This window comes from Cupressus sempervirens, chromosome 9, assembly GCF_028749045.1.
Source record: "Cupressus sempervirens isolate cs-2001-9-10 chromosome 9, ASM2874904v1, whole genome shotgun sequence".
Lineage (NCBI taxonomy): Eukaryota > Viridiplantae > Streptophyta > Pinopsida > Cupressales > Cupressaceae > Cupressus > Cupressus sempervirens.
In genome coordinates this window covers 433,214,011-433,227,724 of record NC_143126.1, presented here as the reverse complement: position 1 = coordinate 433,227,724, position 13,714 = coordinate 433,214,011, and the positions used below count along the sequence as shown (strand labels likewise).

At 36.3% G+C, this 13,714-nt stretch overlaps 1 protein-coding gene across 1 annotated transcript in view; it reads right to left on the bottom strand.

The window, feature by feature from the left end:
* Positions 1-13,714, bottom strand: part of LOC149539142 (Cation efflux family protein) — a 265,872-nt gene that overhangs the window by 53,508 nt on the left and 198,650 nt on the right. The gene's annotated exons all lie outside the window — the stretch shown is intronic.

Here is a 13,714-nt window from a genome sequence, read left to right as displayed (position 1 = left end):
GATCTTTTATTTACTTTGAAATCAGCTTGCAAAAATAAAATAAAAGTTTGTATTTTGCACAATTTCAGCAGAGTTTACTTGCAATGCATAAAGATGATTTTTTACAATGACCCATCTTGTATTTATAGAAGAGAGTCTAAGAAAAAAAGGTCGAAAACTACCTAGCTATTATTGACTTATTCAACATTATTGTCTTATTAATGTGATTACATGCAATGGGACAATGTGCAATTGCAACTTTTTTGTTTTCCATGTTACAGTACATATGCAAGCACAATTTTATGTTTTACATGTAGCTCGTCAAAATTAAATTACAAAGTACATGATGAAAATTAAACTATGCGTCTAACATGACAAGACTCTTATTACATCAACCTCTATTAAAGAGGTTTTCCTCTCGCTAGATTGACAATGCTTGAGATCTTCAAACCCCACATGGATGGGAAGATCTGCAGAAAACAACACTCTGACCTCTATTTTGGTGGCATCAACAAATCATCAATTTTCATTCTAACCCATGACTGAAAAATGTTCACGGTTCCTATTATTGGTCTACTAACATTTTCTTGAAATCAGTCTAGAAAACAATCTCAAATTGATAAAACATGAATTTCATCAGTTTCTCAAGTGCGATGATTGGTTCTTCTAACTTTGGATGAGCACCTATTGCTTTGAGATGAAAAGACCAAAATAGTGTAACGTCAAAATGTGTTGACATTAGTTTTATATCATTCTTCATGAAGCTCATACTTTGATTTTGAAACTTGATAGATCATGTGTGCAAACTAGCCTTAAAACAAGGCTGAAGTGAAAAGTTCTTTTTTGTGGGCCATAGTTGCAATTCAAGAATTTTGAAGGCCACTACATGTGAAGTTGCAAAGTGTAGTTCAACTAGTAAAATATTATGCAGTTGGAACAAAATGTTCTTACTACAAGGGACAATATAACATTTTAGTATGGATTCAACTGCACTTAGCATTGCATGTGTAGTTCAACTTGCAATTGGGTCAAAAATCCTTGATTGTACTTGTATTTGACCTTTCCAAAAAGGTAAACTTGGGGGGTGTTGGTGTTTTTCGATGCAATTGCTCATTTGACTACATGTAATTGAACATACAGTTGTATGCTCAAAAGTAGGCACACTTCTATAAAACTTTCTATCCAAGGAATCCAATGAAAACATTGTCTTGAATGGTGGCTTATACCTCTCTATCCATGACGTGCAAGAATCAAAGAGATGTAATAGTGGCTCTCAAATGAACCTAAGATAGGAGACCCTTACAAGGTGCACCAAAGAATTAAGAGATTTAAAATAAAGATGCAAGGCAAAGTAATCTAAGAAGAGATGAAAGAGATGCAAGATAAAGAAAGCTAAGCCAAATGATAATGCAAGATCTCAACTAGTGCTCAATAAATTAAATGACAAAGTAACAATATCACCTTAGCACAAATCAAGATGATCTACCATGGATGCAACATGCAAGATGAAAGCTCCTAAAATGCCAAAGTCACCAAGATGCAAGAAGACTCCAACAAGCAAAGTAACATCATAACAATAGCATGAAGACGTAAGGTCAAGATTACCAAATGAGGGGGAGAGAGCCTTCTTATAAAGAAAAATGGACGACAGAGATTAAGAGGCAAAATCTACAGTGGAGGATTTATCTCATGTTGATTTTGTGCACAAGCTTCCAAGAGGCAATTTCAACAGATATGTTTAAGAGGCAAAAGATGTGTGGAGGGGAATTAAAGTTGTTTAAAAAATAAATGTTCCTCTCTCATTAGAAAGTGTGGCTGCATGTGTAGACAAAATCCATTTTTCTCTTCACTTTTAAAATAGGAAAAATGTATTTATGTGTTCACATAGGAATAAAGAGAGATTTGGGGATTTTATTTAATTACAAGGGGACAAATTCTTTTAATTAAATAAGACTTAGGATAAGATGGTCAAATATAAGGTAAAATAGATAAAACACTTTTGAGATGATTGATCAAGGATAATTGATTGAAAATTATGCAAAATTGATCAAGCATAGATGCAGTATAGCATAGAGATTAAAAATGTTGAAAATGGGGCTTATAGTTTACTAGACCATTTTTTGGTGACTACAACAGTTGATGTGAAAATCCTCAATTTACATATAATTGGCATGGAGATTTCGGAGGTTATTTCACTTAAGAACACATGCAACAATGTAAGTAATGGGTACAAAAAATCCCAATTTGGGAACAAGGTAGGACTGAAACAAAATGCAATTGACGTATGAGGGTATGATATTATTTTGCATATAGAATTATATGTAAATGGAACTTTTAAAGGATGATACCCTTTGTAGTTCATGTAAGGCTGCATGTAATAGTATAAGCAATCAGGATAAAAAAATCCCAATTTAGGAACATCATAATGCTATATCATAATGCAATCAGGATTTTTTGGAAGCAGCTGTCTATGAAAACACATTAACACATGCTACCATTACATCCATCATCACATATGACATTGTTCATGGTAGATAACAAAAATGCTCGTAATGTATAGGTATGCATAAAAAAATCTCAACTGTGGCTGCATTTTGTTTTATGAATGTGAAAATGGGAATCGGAAGTTCCAATTTGCTGTCAGAGAAGTATGGAAGCACAGTCCATGGAAAGAAACATAAATTTTTAATTGCAAACTACCCTTGTTATTCTGTCCAAACAAGGCATATTTTAATTTTTGAACACTACAAAGAAAGGAAAAGGTTTATACAATTTGAAAACCACTATCTTACAACCAAGGTGGCTTTTCAAACCAATGATCGTGAAAATCATGGAAGCTCTGAAAGAAAGAACAAGGAGCTTTACACATATCGGAGGTATTAAAGTGAATTTTCTCAAAAACGACACCACAAAAACATGGTAGACTCAAGATTGTGTCTATCAGAACTTAAAAGAAACCTCTACAACAAAAACCAAATGAAATCTTTTTTTTAGCAAAATATCACCACAAAACCCTAAACAAAGCTTCAAAATGGAGAAATTGAAGAAAAGTTATAAAAGTTAAGGAAAAATGACTATAAATATCATAATTGCATACTTGGTTTGGAGTACAAATAGATTGCAAAAATGTGATGATAGCACTTGATGTAATATCCCTTACTAGTTTTGATTCCAATTTTATGATTTTCGACCTTATCAAACACTTTACACAAAGGGATATCTTGCAGATTGCTTCTAATATGCTTAACTTCAATTGGTAATAATAGAAATGCTTGAAAAAGTCTTAACAATTATATGAACATTGTATTAGAATGAAACTGCAAATGACTGATTACAATCATTGAGTGATGGCCAAAACTCTTGGCTTACAAGAAATGTTCTTTAGAAGCTCTCTCATACCAAGTTGACCTCTATAAAATCTGATCATAATTATACCAATGTGAAAGATTGCATATCTTTCACCCAAACAGCTGCAACCCTTCGGAGGATCTTTCACCACCTCAGTTATGCTTATCAATGGGAGTGGTCATTCCCAATGACTAATGATGAACTTTGAGGAAACCCTTGGCTCCACAAATGAACATATCAAAGTAATTGTCAAGTAGTCGATGATCAAAATCTTAATTGTTCCCCCCCGCCCCGCCCCCTAAACCCCCCTACCCCCCCAATTTATTCTTTTTCTCTAAGAGGAGGTGGATCCTTCAAGAAGCTTCTAGAGACATGAGGAGGTGGATTCTTCAAGAAGCTTCTAGAAACATAAGGAGAAGCTTCCAGGAACATGAGGAGGTAGATCCTTTACAAAGCTTCTAGAAACATAAGAAGAAGCTTCTAGGAACATGAGAAGGTAGATCCTTCAAGAAGCTTCTAGAGACATTTTATTTTGTTGTTTTAACATTAATTCATTATAAGGTTATCTTTTAATATTTATAAAATTGATAACCTTATAATTATTTGTTTTCTCCCTTGTTTCTCCTCTTAGCCTTTGGAGAATGAAAGGATAAGAACTCCATCAAGAGGCTAGAAAGATGGGGGACATTACAATCCACCCCTCCTAAAATTGCTAGTTCCCAAGCAATCTCAACTGTGAATGCTACAAAATCTCTTCACTCTCCCAAGTAGCATCCTCAACCGACAAGTCCCTCCATTTTATCAAATATTCCTTGATAACTCGTTGCCTCAATTCTTTCTCCTTGACATCCAAAATAGTCTCAAGCACCAATATCAACTTTCCCTCATCATCCAAGGGCGGTAGAATAGTGGAAGGAATCACATGGTGTTCTTGAGGCGTGATACATGAAAAACATTATGTACTCTACTATCTGTTGACAATTCTTGTTGATAAAACAACTCACCCACACGCCTAATGATCCTAAAAGGTCCATAATATAGTGGCTTGAGCTTCTTTGCACTACTCTTCTTGAGAGTCAACTATGTATAAGGCTGCAACATCAAGTATACCATATCCCCAACTTCAAATGAGCGCTAAACTCTCTTTTGATCCGCACACCTATTGCTGTTGATTTTGTGCCTTCTGGATATTTTCTGAAAGAGCCCTCATGATTCTCGTACAACATATTCCTAGCACTAGACACTCTACCGTCACTTGTCATCATATCAAGAAAAGTAGGTGCTTCATAACCATACAAGGTCATGAATTGTATCATCTGAATAAAGAGATGAGAAATGGTGTTGTAACAATACTCACAATGATTATTGACTTGATGCATCCCTTCTGTTGCCCCACAATGTAGTTCATGAGATATCCTTCCACCCATTTATTAACTATCTCTATTTGACCATCAGTGTAATGTACCCTTTTTCTAGGACATTATAATTCTATGTTGTTGACTCATTTCGCCTAGGTTTTGGGGGCGAAAAGGGTCTTTACAAGGTTCAATTCGAGGTTTGACCTAAACATTTCCAGTTTCAGACCCATCAGAGCAGTTTTGGCAGGTTGTTCAGATACTTACTATTTTTAGTAAGTAAACAAAGCTCAGTATTCTTGATATCCCAGTGTCGGTTTGGAAGCATCTCGTCAAGAGCTTTCCAACAAGCTATTGCATGTGCTTATCCGAGATCGATTGAGCAGTTATTTTAATGCCTAATGATTATATGGTTTACTGACTAAGTGACTATTAAAGTTCATTTAACTTGTCACTTTATTTTTAAAAGGTACTATGTTCACTTAAGTGACTAAAGAACAAAAAAGGTTCTTTATCCCACATTGCTTAAAAGAGTGTGCATCACATTGGGAAAACTGATAAAGGTACAACAAGCTCCACATGGGAAGATATGAAAATTATAATATTTAAAACAAATATTAATCTGGGAGTTGGAAACAGTGACTGGTTATCTCTTCGAGGACACAAACCCTTAAAGAAGCCTTTGGAGGTTGGACGCAAACCTAGTCTTCTCACAAGTTTTATCTACATTGCCAATCTAACTATTATTTCTATTTATACGATTGGATTTAATGGATAGTTGCATGTTATTGTATTGTTGTTGTATAATACAATAACGCATTCCGTGGTTATTTGTGTTAATTCCTAGTTTATATATGTACTTTCTGAAAATTGGAGAAATAAAACAAAGTTTTCTAAGTTTCCTTGTATGCAAATCTGCGAGTTACAAATCAGTTAAGGTTTTGGAATTTGTATCAAATATTGGTTTACTGTTTGGATTTAAATCTATAAGTTTATATCACGATTTTTAGTAAAATATCCGAAAAGGGATATTACAGTGGTATCAGAGCCAAGAATCCTACCATCCTCTAGAAATACACAAGAATCTATGAATAGAAAGATTGCGAGTTCTGGTTGCTTTAATGTTATTGGTCTGAGACGGTGAGGACGAAACCCCTCAAGTCTGGAAATTCTAAGGAAGTTGGGCATCACCCCAATCTTCCTTTTCATTCAGTTTTGTATTGGTTTGGGCAAAAAAATCAGCAATATAAGAGGTTCCAATTCCAACATTGAAGTACAGTGAGGTTTATGCATTCGAAAATGGTTAAATACAGTTAGAGTACTACAGGCATCTGGACAGAGTTACTATTAGCTAGATAATTCTATGTCAGATTTAGGAAATGGCCAATAGAACAATCTATGTAGTATATCTGCACGTGGAGGGCATTTTATAGATGATTTCACCAATCACGTGATAAGAGAGTTGCCACAGAATATCAGCATCTGAACATTTGGAAACTATGGGTTGCTGCACATTAATACTGGGTCGGGTCTTCATCATAAGGTATCTTCACGACCTCATCCAGCAAGGTGATCACGTTATAGGTAAATGAGAAGCTCTTAACAATCGTGCCTTCCTCCATATCAGGTTACGGGCCGGTCATAACAGGCCATTACAGCATTATCCATTCAAAGAAAATAGCTGGCAGATTCTTAGCGTGGGATTCCATTAGTGTTGATCAATCAAGAAATACATCTGCCCAACTTGGAGGAGCTTACAACTGCCGCAGGTTCTAGGATATATATATAACAGCAGTAAGAAAAGAGTCAACCGTCTAGCAAGGCATCGTGAGTTAGAGGTATACGGGTTCTCTATAACATCAACGGCTTCCTTGGAACACGTTTGGGAAATACGGGTGAATACTGATGTGGGGAGTGTTGGTGAATAGCCATCATTGCCGTGAAACCTCAAGAAATTTCTCCTACCCATGACCAAGCTCCTAATGGTGTTTAGAGGTTTATTCTCCCCAAATCCAAGGTGACCTTCCACCGAGTGAACCATAACTACTACTGACTTGCTACTACCAAGAGTGCAATCTTTAACAAGTACCAAAGTCACAAGTTGGGCCTTCATTAGTTTAAAACATCTCCACACCCACGTCTAATAAGGAGCTCACGTTGTAGAAGTTGGAGTTACCTTCAAACCTATTAATGTTGGGCTTAACGAGGATGCACTAGAAGAAGATCGTGGTTATGGATTTCTCGGGCGAAATATTTTTTAAAAATGGCATTCACCTATGGTAGCCCGATGGTCGCAACCTGTTACATACTTGCACATTTATGAATGTGATAGCTTCACTGTATATTTTGCTTGCCAACATCAGTTGTTATTCCATTGCATGATCATCCCAGGATGATAGTCTTGAGCAAGCTTCTTTACGAATCAATGCATGTGAAAGCCTATGATTGGGTTGATCCTTCAGATTTACAGAGAAATACTGACAAATCAGACTCAAGATTAGCAAGGTTGAAGGTTGACAAAGTTATTACTACTCCCTGTGGCCTATCTGTACTATATTCAACAACTGGAGTTCATTATGCAAAGTGTGAAAGGACATCTTTTTAACACACCTATGAGCCCTGAATCTGTAAGCTTTTATATCACTCAGGACATACAAAAAAATCAGTTGTTTTCGCATTACGATCAGGTGGATTTCAAGTTACAGATGTCAAGTAGCAAAATTAAATTCAACTCCATACTAGCTTCGACCTAAAGATGGGAGGAACATTGATAGCTCACAGAAGGTACCAAAATCAATATCAAACTCTATTGCAAATCAACTGAGCAAGCAGTTGAAAGAAGTGTCAAGTTCAGGTTTTAGGAAGCATGAAGTTCAAATTGAGGATTCTAATAATACTTTAAAAGCGGCTTCAAAATTAACATTGGATAATTTTTCAAATCAACACAAAACTGAGTCTGAGAAATGCAATGATAGCCCAAGAAATGTGCAATATTCAAAATGTGATTCTGTTTTTGATAATTCAAACAGTCAGTTGAGAAATTTGTTCAAATTGTATTCTCTTATTTACATCTTAATGAGTGATTGTGGGATTACTCATGGAGTCTTAGATCAAACAGAAATACCAGATCTTAATATCCTAGTTAACCGCTAACTATTTCTTGGAGTTGGTCAATGTTATAGTAAAACATTTTTAGTACTGTATTATGTTGCTCAACGAAGTTCTAATTACACTGCAAGTGTTTGACGAGATTCCCATTAGCATAGTACTCCATTATTGTTTCATTCCAGCAAAGAATATTATTGTTTGCATGATAATTGTTTGTCATAACACCCCAATTCCAGAATCAAAACTCGGTGGTCAGATTTAGTAAACAACCATAGTGGAACAGTTAATCGACAACAGTTTAGTGCATGCCAACTGGTCTTGAAATCAGTTACGTGAATCAAAACAAGTGCAATTTGCAAAAGTAAGCCTACAGTTAGAACATATGAAACAGGATTGGGTCCATCTCAGGCACATGAAAAGCTACATGGCAGAGGAAGTGGGACAAGACTTCCAACTCAATATTAAAACTAAAGTAAGGAGACTGTACGATGATTATAACAAATTTCCGTCAAAGCTTCAAAAAGAAATTCCTTTCATTAATTATGTGGACCTTTAGCTAGAGCTGCAAAAGAAGACAGATATGATAAGAAACAAATGCTATGATTTGGCTCAGGATCTCCTTGCAGAGGACAGTTACAGAAATTTGCATAGGGAAGATACCAATCAACTTGATAATAGTACAGATAATATGCAAAATACTAATAATGGCACAAGTTTACTAATAGATAATTGGGAGACAGAAGTATCTTATGAAGCTGTTTACACTAGTCCTTCTGATGAGCATATTGATGGCCCATATAGAAGAGTTGACTAACCCGCCAACATTGGCAACTCCCCGTCCTATTTAAACATGGAAAACTCCAGCATCTTATTTGGCGACATGGAAATTAGCTTGGATAAATTTTATGGTGATAATAGGCTGGAAATTATGTCAAATTTTGAGGAGCAACAAATGGACCGCAATGTTGGCAAGATAGATGAGCTAGCTCACGTTGAGTTAGAGGATATATCTAAAAATGTTGTTCCCCTAGGTGACGAAAAACCAGAAAATTCTATGGAGAACAGCCCATTTGTGTTTGAAGGAGATGGTCAAAAACCATTATCACTCCTTGACTTATTGGATATGCTTTTGGTTAAAGAGGACAAGATTTTTCAAGTGTTGACGAGGATGGATGATTCTTCCAATTTGATTAAGGATCTCATACGGAAGATTGTGATAGAAGAGAGGCATGGGAATGTATGTGGTATCACAAGTCCTCTTTTACATACTATTTATGAAACTTTGAAAATGATAAAGTAATGAGTACTTGCAACTATTAATGGATAGAGCTCTAGCAATAAAATTTGGAAGGGACAAGGAGAGTGAGGTAGATGAGCTATGCCTACAATTGAGTTTAACACAATACACCATCCACCAAGCTGAAAATCAAATGAGTGGGGCAGCCACTTATGAAGAAGATATCAGCAGTTCAAGGGCACAAGAAATCACGCAAATCATTGAAGAAATTCATAAAGCGGGTAGATGTGAAAGCAAACAATGTAATTCAATCACATGTTCCCCGTCTGAGACTTTCTATGATGAGAAAAATTCTATGGATCATCAAGTCGATGAGTCTGGAAATTCTGATTTTTATGACAGTGGCTATACATCTTCACATGAGCACATGGTTAGTGATACAACTAGTGAGGATAATTCAGAGATTTCAATTAATGGTGAACCATCCTTTTACGAAGACTTTGACATAAGCAAGAGTACTTATGGTGGAGTAGGAAGTTCAGATTTATCCTTAGCATACTCTGAGGGATTTTTCAACTTACCTAGAGTTTTATCACCCAACTTTTATGAGATGGCCATGGCCTACTTGTTGATTGATGATTTTATTTGTTGGTATATTCCAGCTATCAATGATTTGCCTGCGGATGTTAGTAGTATATTCGCTGATTCTATTTGGCCTTCAGGGGTCAATGAGTTATTTGCAAATGAGTGGGGAGAACGTACACTACCCTATGTTCCACATGAGGTGTCTTCATTTTTTATCCAATAGCATATTGAAGATAGGATGAGCATTCATGATGTTGGTGATTCACCAACCACTCCTTCCTTTATCCAAAATCATGTTGATTGGGTGATCGGGAATCCAGGTGTTAATAGCATCTTTCATCTGGCGGATTATGTTGTGTTGTTACACAGTCACATGATTATGATCTGTGTTTCAGCCTTCGGACACATCAGAGTTCTAGGGATTAGGATTACTCCGTTTTCACTAAGGTGATATGATGGTGGAGTTAGATTGGCCGGATTTGTCATTGTCATCGACACAGTTATTGCAAGAGTGGTACAATGGTACAGTGGTACAGATATTGCAAGAGCTGGTCAGTGGTATCTCAGACAGCACACGAGTTCTCACTTGGGATCCAAGGGGAGCATCCCAACGCATTGCCTTTTATCGGGGAGCTAGGAGGAGAGTTTGGTCGTTATCATCTTGGGGTGGATATTGGTATATAGCTGAGCTCCCATCATCACTTAATAGTAGAGACTCGCAAGATCACTCATGGAGTGAGGCATTCATTTTGACTGAGGGTATTGGTACACAGGGCAGCAACACATGGCAGTTGGTGTCCCTTAATGGTGAGCATTCAGTTATTTGGCACATCGATTCCTATTGTACTGTTTCACTATTCCGGATTTGGGAAGATGCATGCCGGGTTACATCGGTTGAGGAGTAGAATCTCGCTCTCAAGGTGAGTATGGGATCCTGGCCTTTGGTTTCTGTAGTTATGAGCGGATTGCTTGAGGGAAAGCAATCTTTGAGAAGGGAGGCTTTGTAATGTCCCATTTTTCTGGGACATTATAACTCTGTGTTGCCGGCTCATTTCACCTAGGATATTGATAACACACATTTTATAAATCTCTCAACTTCTTGCTTACCTTGAGTTGATTCAAGGAGCGGTGAAGGGGGAGCCTTCCCTTTAAGGTATGAGAGACTCTGTCTCACACGCTGTGGCTGGTCATCCTATTTTGCGACTAAATTATTACCCAAAACTATCAGTTGCAAAATATCCACCCAACAAAATCTTTATCTTCCCTAGCTAAGAGGGAGTGTTGAAGTATGATAGCTATGGTCAGATACATGAAATATATATATATATATATATATTGGAAAATTGTTCATCATTCATATACTAGATCATAATTGTAAGTGCAAGTATATTGTTGAATTTATTCATTAAATTTGAATATGAATGTTTCAGGTTCTATTTTTATTGACTGCAACCAATATTGAATGAGATTAAGTCTAATTAATCCCTCCATGTTTGGCCATCACATATATATATAGTATTTAGTTAAAAATAGAGTCTTAACTACTCCCAATTATAATCGGGTCTCTTCTTGGTAATGAACTGATGCATATTAGAGACATATCCTAAATGGAATCATCTCGGTTATGTAAAGACACATCAATTCAAGGACATGCCTATTCAAATATTATATTTTTCCTTTAAACGATCTGCCTAGAAACATCGAAATTGATAAATGTTATCTAGAGCAGATCTAGCAATATCAGAATCATTGCAAACTTGATATATTCAGTATTTGTAAATACTAGACTTGCATCACTTGTACATTTGGTATAAGATCAAGATCCACATTTCAGATTTAAATCTAAATATTGCAAATCCAAGATTAGTAATCATTCAATTCTGAAAAATAAAGACATTCAACACACTAAATCTTATAGAAATATAATCTCCATTTACAGAGAATGCCCCATTTAAGTTCCATTACAAGAACACAATATTCATTAAGAAATATTAATTTTGTCCCTCCAAAGTGAATTTGCGTGTTTCCCTTACCAACAAATGGACACTCCTCTTCTACAAAGATCATTGAATCAGAAAATGGTTCAAAGTTTGTGAACTAATCTCAGTAATAAGTAAAATGGCGAAATGAACCAAAATCTATATACCATGTAAGGTTTTACTAGATATGTTGTTTGTTTGGCCATAAACATGTAGAAGCCATATTCTCTCTAATCAAGGTGCTTTGTAACATTTTCTCTAGGTTGAGACCTGTTGACACAAAAGTTTGCACCATTGCTTGAGGTATGACCCTCAAGTGACCTTGTGTAATGGAAACAATCTCCAAGTGTGGGACTTGCGCTTTGAGGTTGAATCTCTGGAGAAGGCCGGCTTCCTTACAATCAGGATGCACCTACACTACCACTTAAGAGGAAAAGGGAGAGAGATTGCATGAAATTAAATTGCTAAAATGAAAGGGGGTGATGCACCAAATTGAAACGCAATTACTAACTCTGCCTATAGATGCACAAAACATGAATAAAACACTTAAATACACAAACCTTGACTCAAATCTATTCTTTCACAATTAACATGAAGGTAAAACTAATGAAATGCTGCAAGGAAACAAATTCACAAGACAACATTCAGCAGCAGGCTATACATGATATGCAAACATAAAAAAACAAAAAAGAAATAACCTATACAAGGAAAGAGATTGCACAATGTATTAGACTAGCAAGATAAGGTAAAGCTAAGATTTTCATTCATGCAAGGCAAAAGGATACAAATACAGAGCATAATGTTGTTGTAAAAGAACCAAAGAAGAACCTAGAAAAAATATTTACAACTTCCTTTTAAAGAATTCAGGCATAACTCAGATCTAAAAATGAAGTTGGAACCCCAACCACTGAAGTTAAGAGTTGTAGAGAGCAATAACTGGATATCAGAATAAAATCTGATCTTGAAGTGCAACTTATTGTACAAGTGACGAGAAGAGACCAAGTCAATGCACCCAGTTATAAAAGATCTAATCATTACAAGTAATGAATAGGCATGGGAACACATTGGCGTCATGCAAACAAGGCCCAAAAATGTCGCTTTGTATTAAAGAACCTATCCTTGTGATGTGTCATGGCCGCAAAAGATCAAATCGTGCTACTGTCAAAAAACGTGGGATGGGATAACATGCACATTAACCCACCCATGTACACCTGTACAGTTGACCCATGTGGAAAAGATCTGATTTTCCCAGAAGAAAGGTGGACCATCAATTAAGATCTCCCAATTCAAATGGATGGCCTGGATGCTGCAAAAATCTTCCCAACAAATGATTAAAACACAACTGTTAACGTAGATCCTTTCATTTCAAACAGATAGCCGAGATGCGGCAAAGAATCTCCCAATGAATGATTAAAAGTTAAAACACAACCATTGATAATGATAAGCTTTAAATCCAACAGCTATCGCATTTTCACAAGAGGCAAGAGGTAGTAATGCAAAAATGCCAAATTTGGATAACACGCAGCTCGGCAAAAGAAGAAACCGAGTCTACTTGGTCAAAGAACAAACTCAGCCAGTAACTGAGCCACTCAAGAGAAGAGTAAACTGAGTTACTCGGTTAAAAACAAACCGAGTTAGTAACTAAGCCACTCGAGAGAAGATTAAACCAAGCCAACTTGGCAAAAGAACAAAACGAGCTAACTCAGCACAAAAAGGAACTGAGCCAACACAAAATGTTAGCCGCCAACTTTAGCATGTTAACCCATTGCAAAGAATCCAGTCCATTGAAGATCTCTCAAATCAGTTATCAATGATGGGCTGAATGGGGGCAAAAATAGCCAACAAGACCCTCTTGCTTCTTTTGCTCAAAAGTCAAATGATGCCAACAATCAACCTTCGTGTGACCATACTTGCAGCAATCGTTACAATGAATGTTTGTTTTCTTCTTGTTTCTTGAGAAGGACCTAACCCCTTCGACTAAGAAGATTCTCATTTCCCTTTGTCCTTAGCAAAAGACTTTGCAAAGAATGATTGGTTTATGGAGGACATACTAACACTACTACCAAACTATTGTTTTGAATGATCTTACTATAGAAGCTTGTTGCAAAGATCTGAAAAAATCA